Source organism: Apium graveolens, chromosome 3 (genome assembly GCF_009905375.1).
Source record: "Apium graveolens cultivar Ventura chromosome 3, ASM990537v1, whole genome shotgun sequence".
Lineage (NCBI taxonomy): Eukaryota > Viridiplantae > Streptophyta > Magnoliopsida > Apiales > Apiaceae > Apium > Apium graveolens.
The window spans coordinates 201,124,790-201,134,407 of NC_133649.1; the positions used below are offsets into that span (position 1 = coordinate 201,124,790).

The following is a 9,618-nucleotide window of genomic DNA, read 5'->3' on the forward strand; positions in this document are numbered from 1 at the left end:
CAGGTACCACTTCATCAGGGAACATGTGGATGAAGGTACAGTGGAATTGCATTTTGTTCCCACAGATCAACAACTAGCAGATATCTTCACAAAACCACTGTGTGAAGCTACTTTTACAAGATTGGTAAATGAACTTGGAATGGTTTCAGGTTCTTTCTCTAAATCTGCTTAGTCTTGTTCTGTGTTATCAGACTTTATGCTCAGTATTTACAGAATTAATCTCATTGTGTATTCTGTGCTTAATTGATAAATGTCTTTAAGTACTGACTGTTGTCTGATATATGTTTCTAAACTCTGATAAGTGATATGTCTGTTCAAGTACCTATTCAATCCTATGAGGATAACTGTGCTAGATACTGACCTAGTAGTCTTCAATAAACAAACGATTCCATGTAAGAAGTAATTATTTCAGTGGAAATCTTATGACACTAGCTAATATGTTTTATGTTTAGCTTTCAGATCTTACTTGAACAGGATAAATCAGTACTTAACTGTTGATCAGTACTTATACTGGAAGTCAGGACTTAAGAATATCAGTACTTATGTTATCAGGAGATAATCATCAGAAGATAGATATCAGAACTTAAGTGCTGAAGGACGATCAGATAAGGACAGTAGCTGATTAAAGGAAAGAAGATCAAGATAAACATAAGAAGAGATATGCATGAAGAAGGAATTCTGTAAAGAATGGAATACTTGGAAGAAAAGATATCCGATTGATATATTTTAGGAAGCAGAATTATATTCCATATCAATTAGCGATTATCTTGTAACTGTGTAGTATATAAACACAGACATAGGGTTTACACTATAAGTGTTATCATTATTAGAGAAGATTATTCATTGTAACCCTAGCAGCTCTCGTGATATTTGTTCATCACTGAGAGGCAACAGTTCCATACTATAACAGAGTTTATTGTTTCAATAAAGTTTATTTTCTGTTACTTAAGTTCTTAAAGTTCGATTTGAGTGTACTATACACTGTATTCACCCCCTCTACAATGTGTGTGTGACCTAACATACACGTATATAGTAAGTTATCTAAACGACTATCTTTCCATGATTGGTTTAGTGTTAGCAAGGCAGAGCAAGCTAGGGACAGAAGGCGGTGAGTTAAATCAGGTTAAGAACGCGCAAGGCAAGTTTTTCCCCTATTCTAAATTCAGAATAGTGAATTATATTTCCTTTTTATCATATCAGTTACCTTTGATAAACATTGTTCATATACACTGTTACCCATTTATTAATGCTTGTTTCAATTTCATTTCAATTCTTGATTTCCCCCAATTTATTTAATTCCTTATTCTCATTTCAATCCTTTTTACCCTTGTTACATATACTCTGGTATATCCTGGTGTTGGGATATATCAAAAGCACTCTGATTGTTCCGGATGCTAAGCCTTGGACTGGATGGTTACTATACGGGCTGGGTTTTACCCAGACCATTATTTAATAGGCCATAGTTGCCTGAGTACTCTTTATGTTGGTTGGGTCTATGTAGTTGGGTATAGATCTGCACTATATCCTGACTGATCAGCGGGTTATAGTGCATATGTTGGTTCTTGTTTCCAGTCTTGTTCATTTGATACTCGCCAGCATTGGCAAATTACTATCCTATACAGATTCAGATGGTTGTTCCAACCAACAGCTTATTGGTTCACTTATTTCTCTTTCTTTATACTATATATATTGTTGCAGGCTTGTTGAGCAATTTTGGCTCATCCCCCTTTTATTGTTATTCCTATTGTTTTACAGTTAAGGTAGAGAATGAAACCCATCAGGGCCCGCATAGTCAAGAAGCGAGTCAAGCAGCGGGACCCTCTTATACCAAGAGTGTTCCTTCCTATTCCCGAAGAGAGTTTTGAATTGCCAGATCAGGTGTAGCAGGATTAGTAGTAATGCTGGGTTGAATAGAAGTCTTGTGTAGTTTGATTAAAAGTTTTGTGGTGAGATTGTAGATAGAATAAAGTTTTGTAACAAAGAGAGTTCTTGAGGCAGGTTTTATTTATTTGGGTTTGTAATAAAGTGTAGTATGTGGTTCTTGTTTTCAACTCAGACCTTAAAAGATCCTGAGTAGTGATAGTTCGGGATAATTATTATATTTATATTCCGCTTGTGCAGGTTTAGTTGGTAATTGTTGTTAATAATGCCCCAAATCTATACCCCGGATTTGGAGGGTGTTATAATCAGGACCACTAAAAAGTTGATCCAACGCTAAATAAGTAGTGTGTTAGATAACTGGTTCCTAACACGTGATTATTAAGGAATAGGATCCATCATGTAATTAGATGAATCTATACTATATTATAATAAACGAAACATTAAAAATTTGGTAGTCGGTCGGTCGGTACTTGCTGAAATTACTTAATTACCCTTAATTATTCTATTTCTAATTATTGGGTCGATCAATTCTAATTCTAATTGATATTGAAGTCAACTTCATCTATTGATTTACCAATTTCAATTCTATTTTATAACGAACTATATATCATTATAATATATATTAAATTCAACTTCTTCTACCAATTTATATTTTAATTCATATCGAGTTCTATATTATTTTACTTCGGGCTAAATTAAAGTTAAGCAAACTAAATATAATTATTAAGATTTAGTTGATATATCATGTGACTCGGGCTAAGATAAAATAACAATAATATCAATCCTCCTAAAAAAATTATACTAATGAACTTGGATAAACAAAATAATATATGTTATTTATCCAGTATAAAAAAATACATTATACAATTAATTCAGACTAACACAAAACTAAAATGAAAATACAATTCGACCAACAAAAATAAAATCATATATACTAATTATTCAGTCTAAAATAAAATTATCTTATTGATCCAGACTTTAAAAAAATTAAAATTAAACAAAAAATAATTAGTTTGATTTGATCGATGTCTTGGGCATCGGGCTAAATAAAATAATGTAAACCACTGATCTGAGATAAATTAAATTTATATTAGACTAAGTAAAATTCGTATCCTATTTATGTGAACTAAAAAATCAAATTTTAATTAAAACATAAATATTATTTTTTAAAAAAATACACATAAAATTATCAATAAAACTATATTGTTCAATCAGTAATATTGTTTTTTTCAATTTTTTTTATAGAGTTATAGTTAATCGATTAAGTAATCATCATGCTAAAATAATATTTTTTAAGGTCCCAACATAATGGAGACATTATATTTTTATCCTCAATAAAATAATAATTTCGTTATAATAATATTCCCCTTACTAATACTATCACTTTAAATAAGTTTAGATATTCTAAATTTTTTTGAATATATACGTCTACTAATATAATTATCATTAAGTCATATCATTTAAAGTTCTAAATGAACAAAATTAAGAATTGAATTCAAAATATTTTTTAAAAAATTTATATAATATTAAAAAAAATGTACTTGATTTGTGTAGTAACACTAATATGCGAAAAAGCGGAAGTTATGATCAAATGGCCGTTTCATAACTCCAGCCCACATGAACATATCCAATATTTTTGTTCTGAATGTAAAACCAAATTGCACAACATATACCAATCTCATATACTAATGGCTGACCCATTTCAACAATAACATATAAAATATATTTCTTCTCAATCAAGCCCACTTAAAATGATCACAAACCCTTGTTTCAATTCTTAAACAAGACAACAGTTTGAAAGAACACAGACCCAATTTCAAGAATTCATGAATAACAGGTATATAGATCTAGTGTGTATTAGTAATTTAGGTTATATAAATTGGGAGTTTTGTTTTGTGTACAACAGGAGAAACGGGGGTGGAGGCGTAGATTCCGTCGGTCGGAGGAGAAACCGATGATGGTTAGTTTTTCCGGCGATAAAGAGAGAGGGAGATTGATGAATAATTAAAATATGATTCAACTAAAAAGATTATTCTATGTGATGTGTATATAACTTACTCTTTCTTACTCTTTTATATTTAACTTTTTCATTGTTTCAGATGATGATAATTAAAGATTTGAAAACGTTTTGATATGGATATATAACTCTATTGTTTGTTCTTCGATTTTTTTGTTAGTTTTTTGATTGTAATCTTAAAGTTAGTTTAGGTGTTACAAGTGTTGGATGAAATGCATAAACGAATTTCGGGTTAAAATTTTAAACTTTCAAACAGCCGAAACATGAATTTTACAGGATTAGTGTCTATATTTTTCAATTTTCTATTGTTTGCAGGTCATGTGAACTTGGATAAGAAGAATGTTCCAAATCCTGTATGTATCTTTTGCTATATAGTTTTTGCCCAAGTGCAGATTTTTTTTTGTAGATATCAATTTTTGCTCTTATCCATCTTTCATCATATACATTAGATTTATTTTATAATCTGTAATATATGTTTGATCATATATTTACTAATGATAGTTTTAATTGTTTCAAGGATGTGATTATATTTAAAAAATTGATGTGGTCGAGAATTTCGAAAGTGAGTTAAATATTCTATTTTTGTGTACATACACCAAGTTACAATCATTGTTTTGCTTTTGATCGATTGAGTTCAATAACTATGTGACTTGGATGTTAGCTTTAATATTTATGATCCGTATCGGACTACCAAGTGTTTGATAAAATATATAAGTGAATGATTTTGCAATTTTATGAATTGATGATTTTTCAATTTTCTGTATTAAATGTTTGATCAAATGCATGAGTGAAGAATTTTCCATTTTTATGTTATGCACATTTTATAATTTGCTGACCTCTCATTTTTATATTCCTTTAATATGATTTGTTGCTGATTTTGCTAAGTTAATTGATAGTGGCCAATTTAAGATATTAATATCGACGAAAACGGTGGTACTCCTCTTTCCTGATTTGTATGTAGTCACTAATATTTTTTTTCTTATAATTTCAAGTTATATACTGGTATTGCTATGCTTTGTAGCGATTTACTTTGTGGCTTTAGTTTTACCTAAACTTTACTATGGTTTTGATAAAATTAAATGTTATTTTTTGTCAATTATACTTTATAGAAGTGTCAAATGGCCTATGTTCATACATCTGTTAAATATGCATATGTACATTTAAATTATAGATATTTTACATATATATATATATATTGCTTAATATATTTGAATCCTATACATTAAATACCCACTTTACTCATATATAAGTGAGTCACTATGATATAAAATATGAAGAATGTGCAAGTGACGTGAATTAGAGATATTGATAGACGATAACCAGAGATATAATTGACATTTTGCATTCCTAGATTAAGAATTTTCTATGTATGACTTTGTTTTGCAGATATGTCTTGATGTAGTGATCACAAAGAATGACCTGCTATATGGATAAGTTAGAAATGCAGGTTTTAGTTTTATCTTATTTTAATAAATTAAATTATGTTACGCTTTCTTTTAATATTTGATTTAGAGGTGATTTGATAACATTTTTTTTTCAAGTTAGAGATTTATATTTGTACTGGATGTTTGATTTTAAGTAACTTTTGTTGTAACGGTCCTATATTAGTGTTTCATTTTTATAACAATAAATTAGTCGAGAAGTATTAAAATTTCCAGGTTCATGGATTCTTCCAAACTCTTTTGTGCCTTCTACCTCAAGGTTGGAGCCTTATTATGGCATTAGATTTTCATTTTGACAATAAATTATTTGCAAAGAAAGAAATTTCATGTGTCTAATCAAGCATGTATATAGTGCTTGACTTTTATCTATTTTATTTTAATATGTAAGAGTTAGTACTTGCTCTTTTAAACTCTTTTCATAATGACTTTGATTACTTTGCTTTTTAAAAAAAAAATTGGTACTGAACTTTTAAAATCTCTTTTGATATTGATCTTGGATGCTTTGTTTAATTTTTAATACTTATTGAGTATTTTTCTCTACTTATCTTTCTTTTTAGTTGCTCAATCTTTTTAGTTAATCAATGAGAGGGTAAAGTGAAAATGTTTAAAACATCAATGTTTCTAAAACGGGTATAGGATTTTAGTTGTAAATTCTCTAATGCATTTTTAGTCTTTTCGTACCAACCAATTTACAACATCCTGCACGTGAAATTTTAGCAAACTGTATCTGCATCTTATTTTTGCATCACTATTCTGCAGATACATGCAGTTTATGTCCTGCGCTTCTGTTGTTTATGTATTAGGAAAATAATAATGCAAAATAAAATATCATCTTATATCATTTTGGTACAAAATAATTAATAATTATTACATTGTTTCTTAACAATGCAATAAGAATATTAGTACTCACGTCCAATTTGTCATCAATCACCGTATACGTGGGTACAACACAGTAAAAATTTAATTTTATGGAGCATTTTCCAGAAAAATTCTTGAGCATTGTTCTGCAGATTTTCAGAGCATTTTCTACATATTTTTATCAGTTTTTTGTAGATTTTTTATAATAATTTGGTTCAGTTTTCTGCATTAATTTTAGCACTTTTTTGCGCAGGTATGAAGCATCACACTGCATTTTTTTGGAGCAGTTTTTGCAGTTTTTTTTTTCAAAATTCTGGTGGAGATTTCTGCATTTCTTTGGAACAGTTTTATGCAGATTTTTTTAACACTTTTTGCAAAAAAATTACATTAATTTGTTTCAGTTTTCTGCATCATTTTTGAGCAATTTTTTGCACAATTCTGAAGCACTGTGCTGCAAATTTTTTGAGCAGTTTTTGCAGGGGTTTTTCAATATTTTAGTGTAGTTTTCTGCATTTCTTTGGAGCAGGTTTCACAGATGGCCAGCATGTTGCACCAAATCAGACTTCATTGTTGAAGAGGTACTCTCTTTCCAATGATTAAAATTATTACTAGTGTGCAAATTATAGTTCAGGGCAGGTTATTGTAGTGTGTAATGCTCCATGCATTGTGGACTCTGGTTGACATCAAATATAGGCTTTGTTGTGGTTTGGTATTATATTTTTCATTTATGCTAATAACCATGTTATATCTGGAGCACAACTGTGATTAGCTCTCTAATTCCACTGGTGCCCATACATTTATCTGAATCTTTAAGATTCTTAATATAGGCAATGAATTCCCGACTCCATCTGCTTATTCCTCACTCTGCCATCAATTACTTATCTGAATGTAGGAGGAAATAAATTTACTGGAATGCTTTCTGAACATGTCTTGATATCCCCAACTTGAACTTGTGGATTAACTGGAAATTTTGTTTGACTGGAAGACTGCCTAGCTGTGTCCAGTATACATCAATAGGATACACCTTAAAGTTTCCTCAAGATGCAAGCAAGTTCATCTTCTAGATTCACTATTAGTTATTTTGATATTTATAAAATGTATAACTTGTTGCTGATTAGTAAGAGTAAGCAAGTCCATAAATTAAAACAATTTTTCTTTTTTTTTTGGCTAGAAATCTTTGTGATCACTTAAATGTAACTAAAAATACATTGATGTTTTGTTCCCGCAGGGTACTGTATACTCAAGCAATAAAGCTCGGAGCATTTGGTGTTCCAGCTAAATTTTAAATTTTGTTTAAATCTGTTTGAACTCCCACTATTTTCTTGCCTTACAATTTTGAATCATTAGTGTCCAAAAAGCTTCTTCGGATCTTTCTATTGATCTGTATATATGGAATGGATGACCAATGGTACTTTCTGATCTGGTGCACAGAAACCGTTGATGGAAATAAGCAGATTGCAGTAGTTTTCTATTAATCTGTAATGAACATAGATATGATATATATAGTTTTGGTGTATTACTTTTACAGTTTCTTACTGGAAAAGCTCCCACTCACACCATCTAAAATGAAGAAGACGTAGATCTTCCTAGATGGGTACAAATACAATCAAAAGTTAGAGAGGAATGGACCACAGAAATCTTTGATACAGAGCTCCTCAGATCTCAGGATACTTAACAACAAATGGTTCAGCTGTTGCAGCTAGCCATGGATTGTGAAGCCCAGTTTCCTGATCAGCGGCCTTCAGTATCAGAAGTTACCAAGTAGATTGAGGCACTATGTTGACCACATGTTCTTGAGGGTCAAAAGTCGGAGCCTTAATCTTTAGACTTCTAGAAATTAGTTTAAAGGGATATTTTCTATGTGAAGGTACGTTCATGATCACTTAAGTTTGTTTTAAGTAGAATATAATTATTTTTAATTTAGACTTTGTTTATTTAATGACCATGACTTCATTGTAAGAGTGACAATGTTCAGCATGATCCGAACTTCAATTAGTTGTCAATCAACATTCAAGGGAATACATTAAGGAACTATGAATACAGTTTCAACTGTAGATCTTCATGTACCATGTCGCGGGCCAAAATCATTCTCAAACCTGGTCCAGTCCCTGACTGCTATAGATACTACTACTACTGCAACAGTTTGCAAGTCAGTAAATGAACCTAGAATTATTTATGTGGTTAATATGTTAATAAAAAAAGGTTTGTCTAGTTTGTGTTCATGCACACATGCTAAGCACTTAAATTTATAATTTTGATGTATTTTAATTGATGTGGTTGTTTGTGCTTAGAATATGCTCATGAGCATATAAAAAAAGCTAAAACTTTCTATACATGTAAAAACAAATCATGCAAATATGTGTTAGAACTTAGAACCCATGAGTTTGTACTCCAAAACCTCACATGTACCATAGGAGATAGAGAGAAATCATTAGGTTTCACAAAGTCGTAGTCACTACATCGATGTAGTTTCATCTTAAATTCTAAATTATTAAAAAAATGGCATTATCAAACAGGTAGGCGACATCTAGAAACCTTTAGAATGGAAATTAAAATTTGATTATAATTAAAATTCTAATAGATTAAGATGTTATTTACTTAAAAGTCTGAAGTGACGAAAATAAAAGGAGAAAAATTAATATTTTTAAAAATGTATTCTATTTATAGTAAATTTATTATATATTAAAATATTATTAAACTAAAATTCTAGCCGTAAACAAAGACGATACCGAAGAATTAAAACTATTCTTAATTGTAACAAAAAAATTATAAAAAATTCAAATATATTTAAATGGAAGGTGGAAAGGTCGTCAATAAAACTTGATAATAAAAATTTACATCTTTTTTATGATAAATATGAGTTAAATCTGATTAAGAACTTAGACATTACTGAGTAAAAAATCGAGACATGGTAGAGAAACCTCATAATAAAAAAATCTAAATATATAGCAAATTATTAGAACTTATGATTTTGTATAACTAAAAGGCGAGAAACCTTCAAAATAAAGTTCTGAACTTGATTATTTTTAAAATATTTAAATTGAGATATTATTAAATTAAACGCCGAGATTTTGCATAAAATACGTGAAAAAAATTTAAAAATCTTATTGATGGTAAAATTTTACTCTAAATTGAGATATTATATAAGTACATTTTATTTATCAATATTCTACCATAATAATAATAAATCATATATTTTTCCTACATAAACTCATCATCGTACAACATTCATTAATCACTTCATTTAATAAAATGTAAGATGGGGCGGTGAGTTACAGTCGAATAAGGTTAATTTCATAAATTAACTTATAAATTTATAGTTACACCTACCACAGTTTTTTATCTTAATTTATAATAAATTTAATTAGTAATCAGCTATATATATTTGTATTATTAATAAATTTTATTTCTTTAATTTTG

At 29.5% G+C, this 9,618-nt stretch overlaps 1 long non-coding RNA gene across 10 annotated transcripts; it reads left to right on the forward strand.

The window, feature by feature from the left end:
- Positions 1-3,454: 3,454 nt before the first annotated feature.
- LOC141713035 (uncharacterized) lies at positions 3,455-8,237 on the forward strand. Of its 10 annotated transcripts, XR_012571787.1 has the most exons (6): positions 3,455-3,841; positions 4,214-4,251; positions 4,416-4,460; positions 5,285-5,345; positions 6,452-6,776; positions 7,427-8,237. It is a non-coding gene; the product is annotated as an uncharacterized LOC141713035 (long non-coding RNA). The 10 variants fall into 10 exon arrangements; XR_012571782.1 differs by having other exon boundaries at positions 3,455-4,251; XR_012571784.1 differs by lacking the exon at positions 4,416-4,460.
- The last annotated feature ends 1,381 nt before the right edge of the window (positions 8,238-9,618 follow it).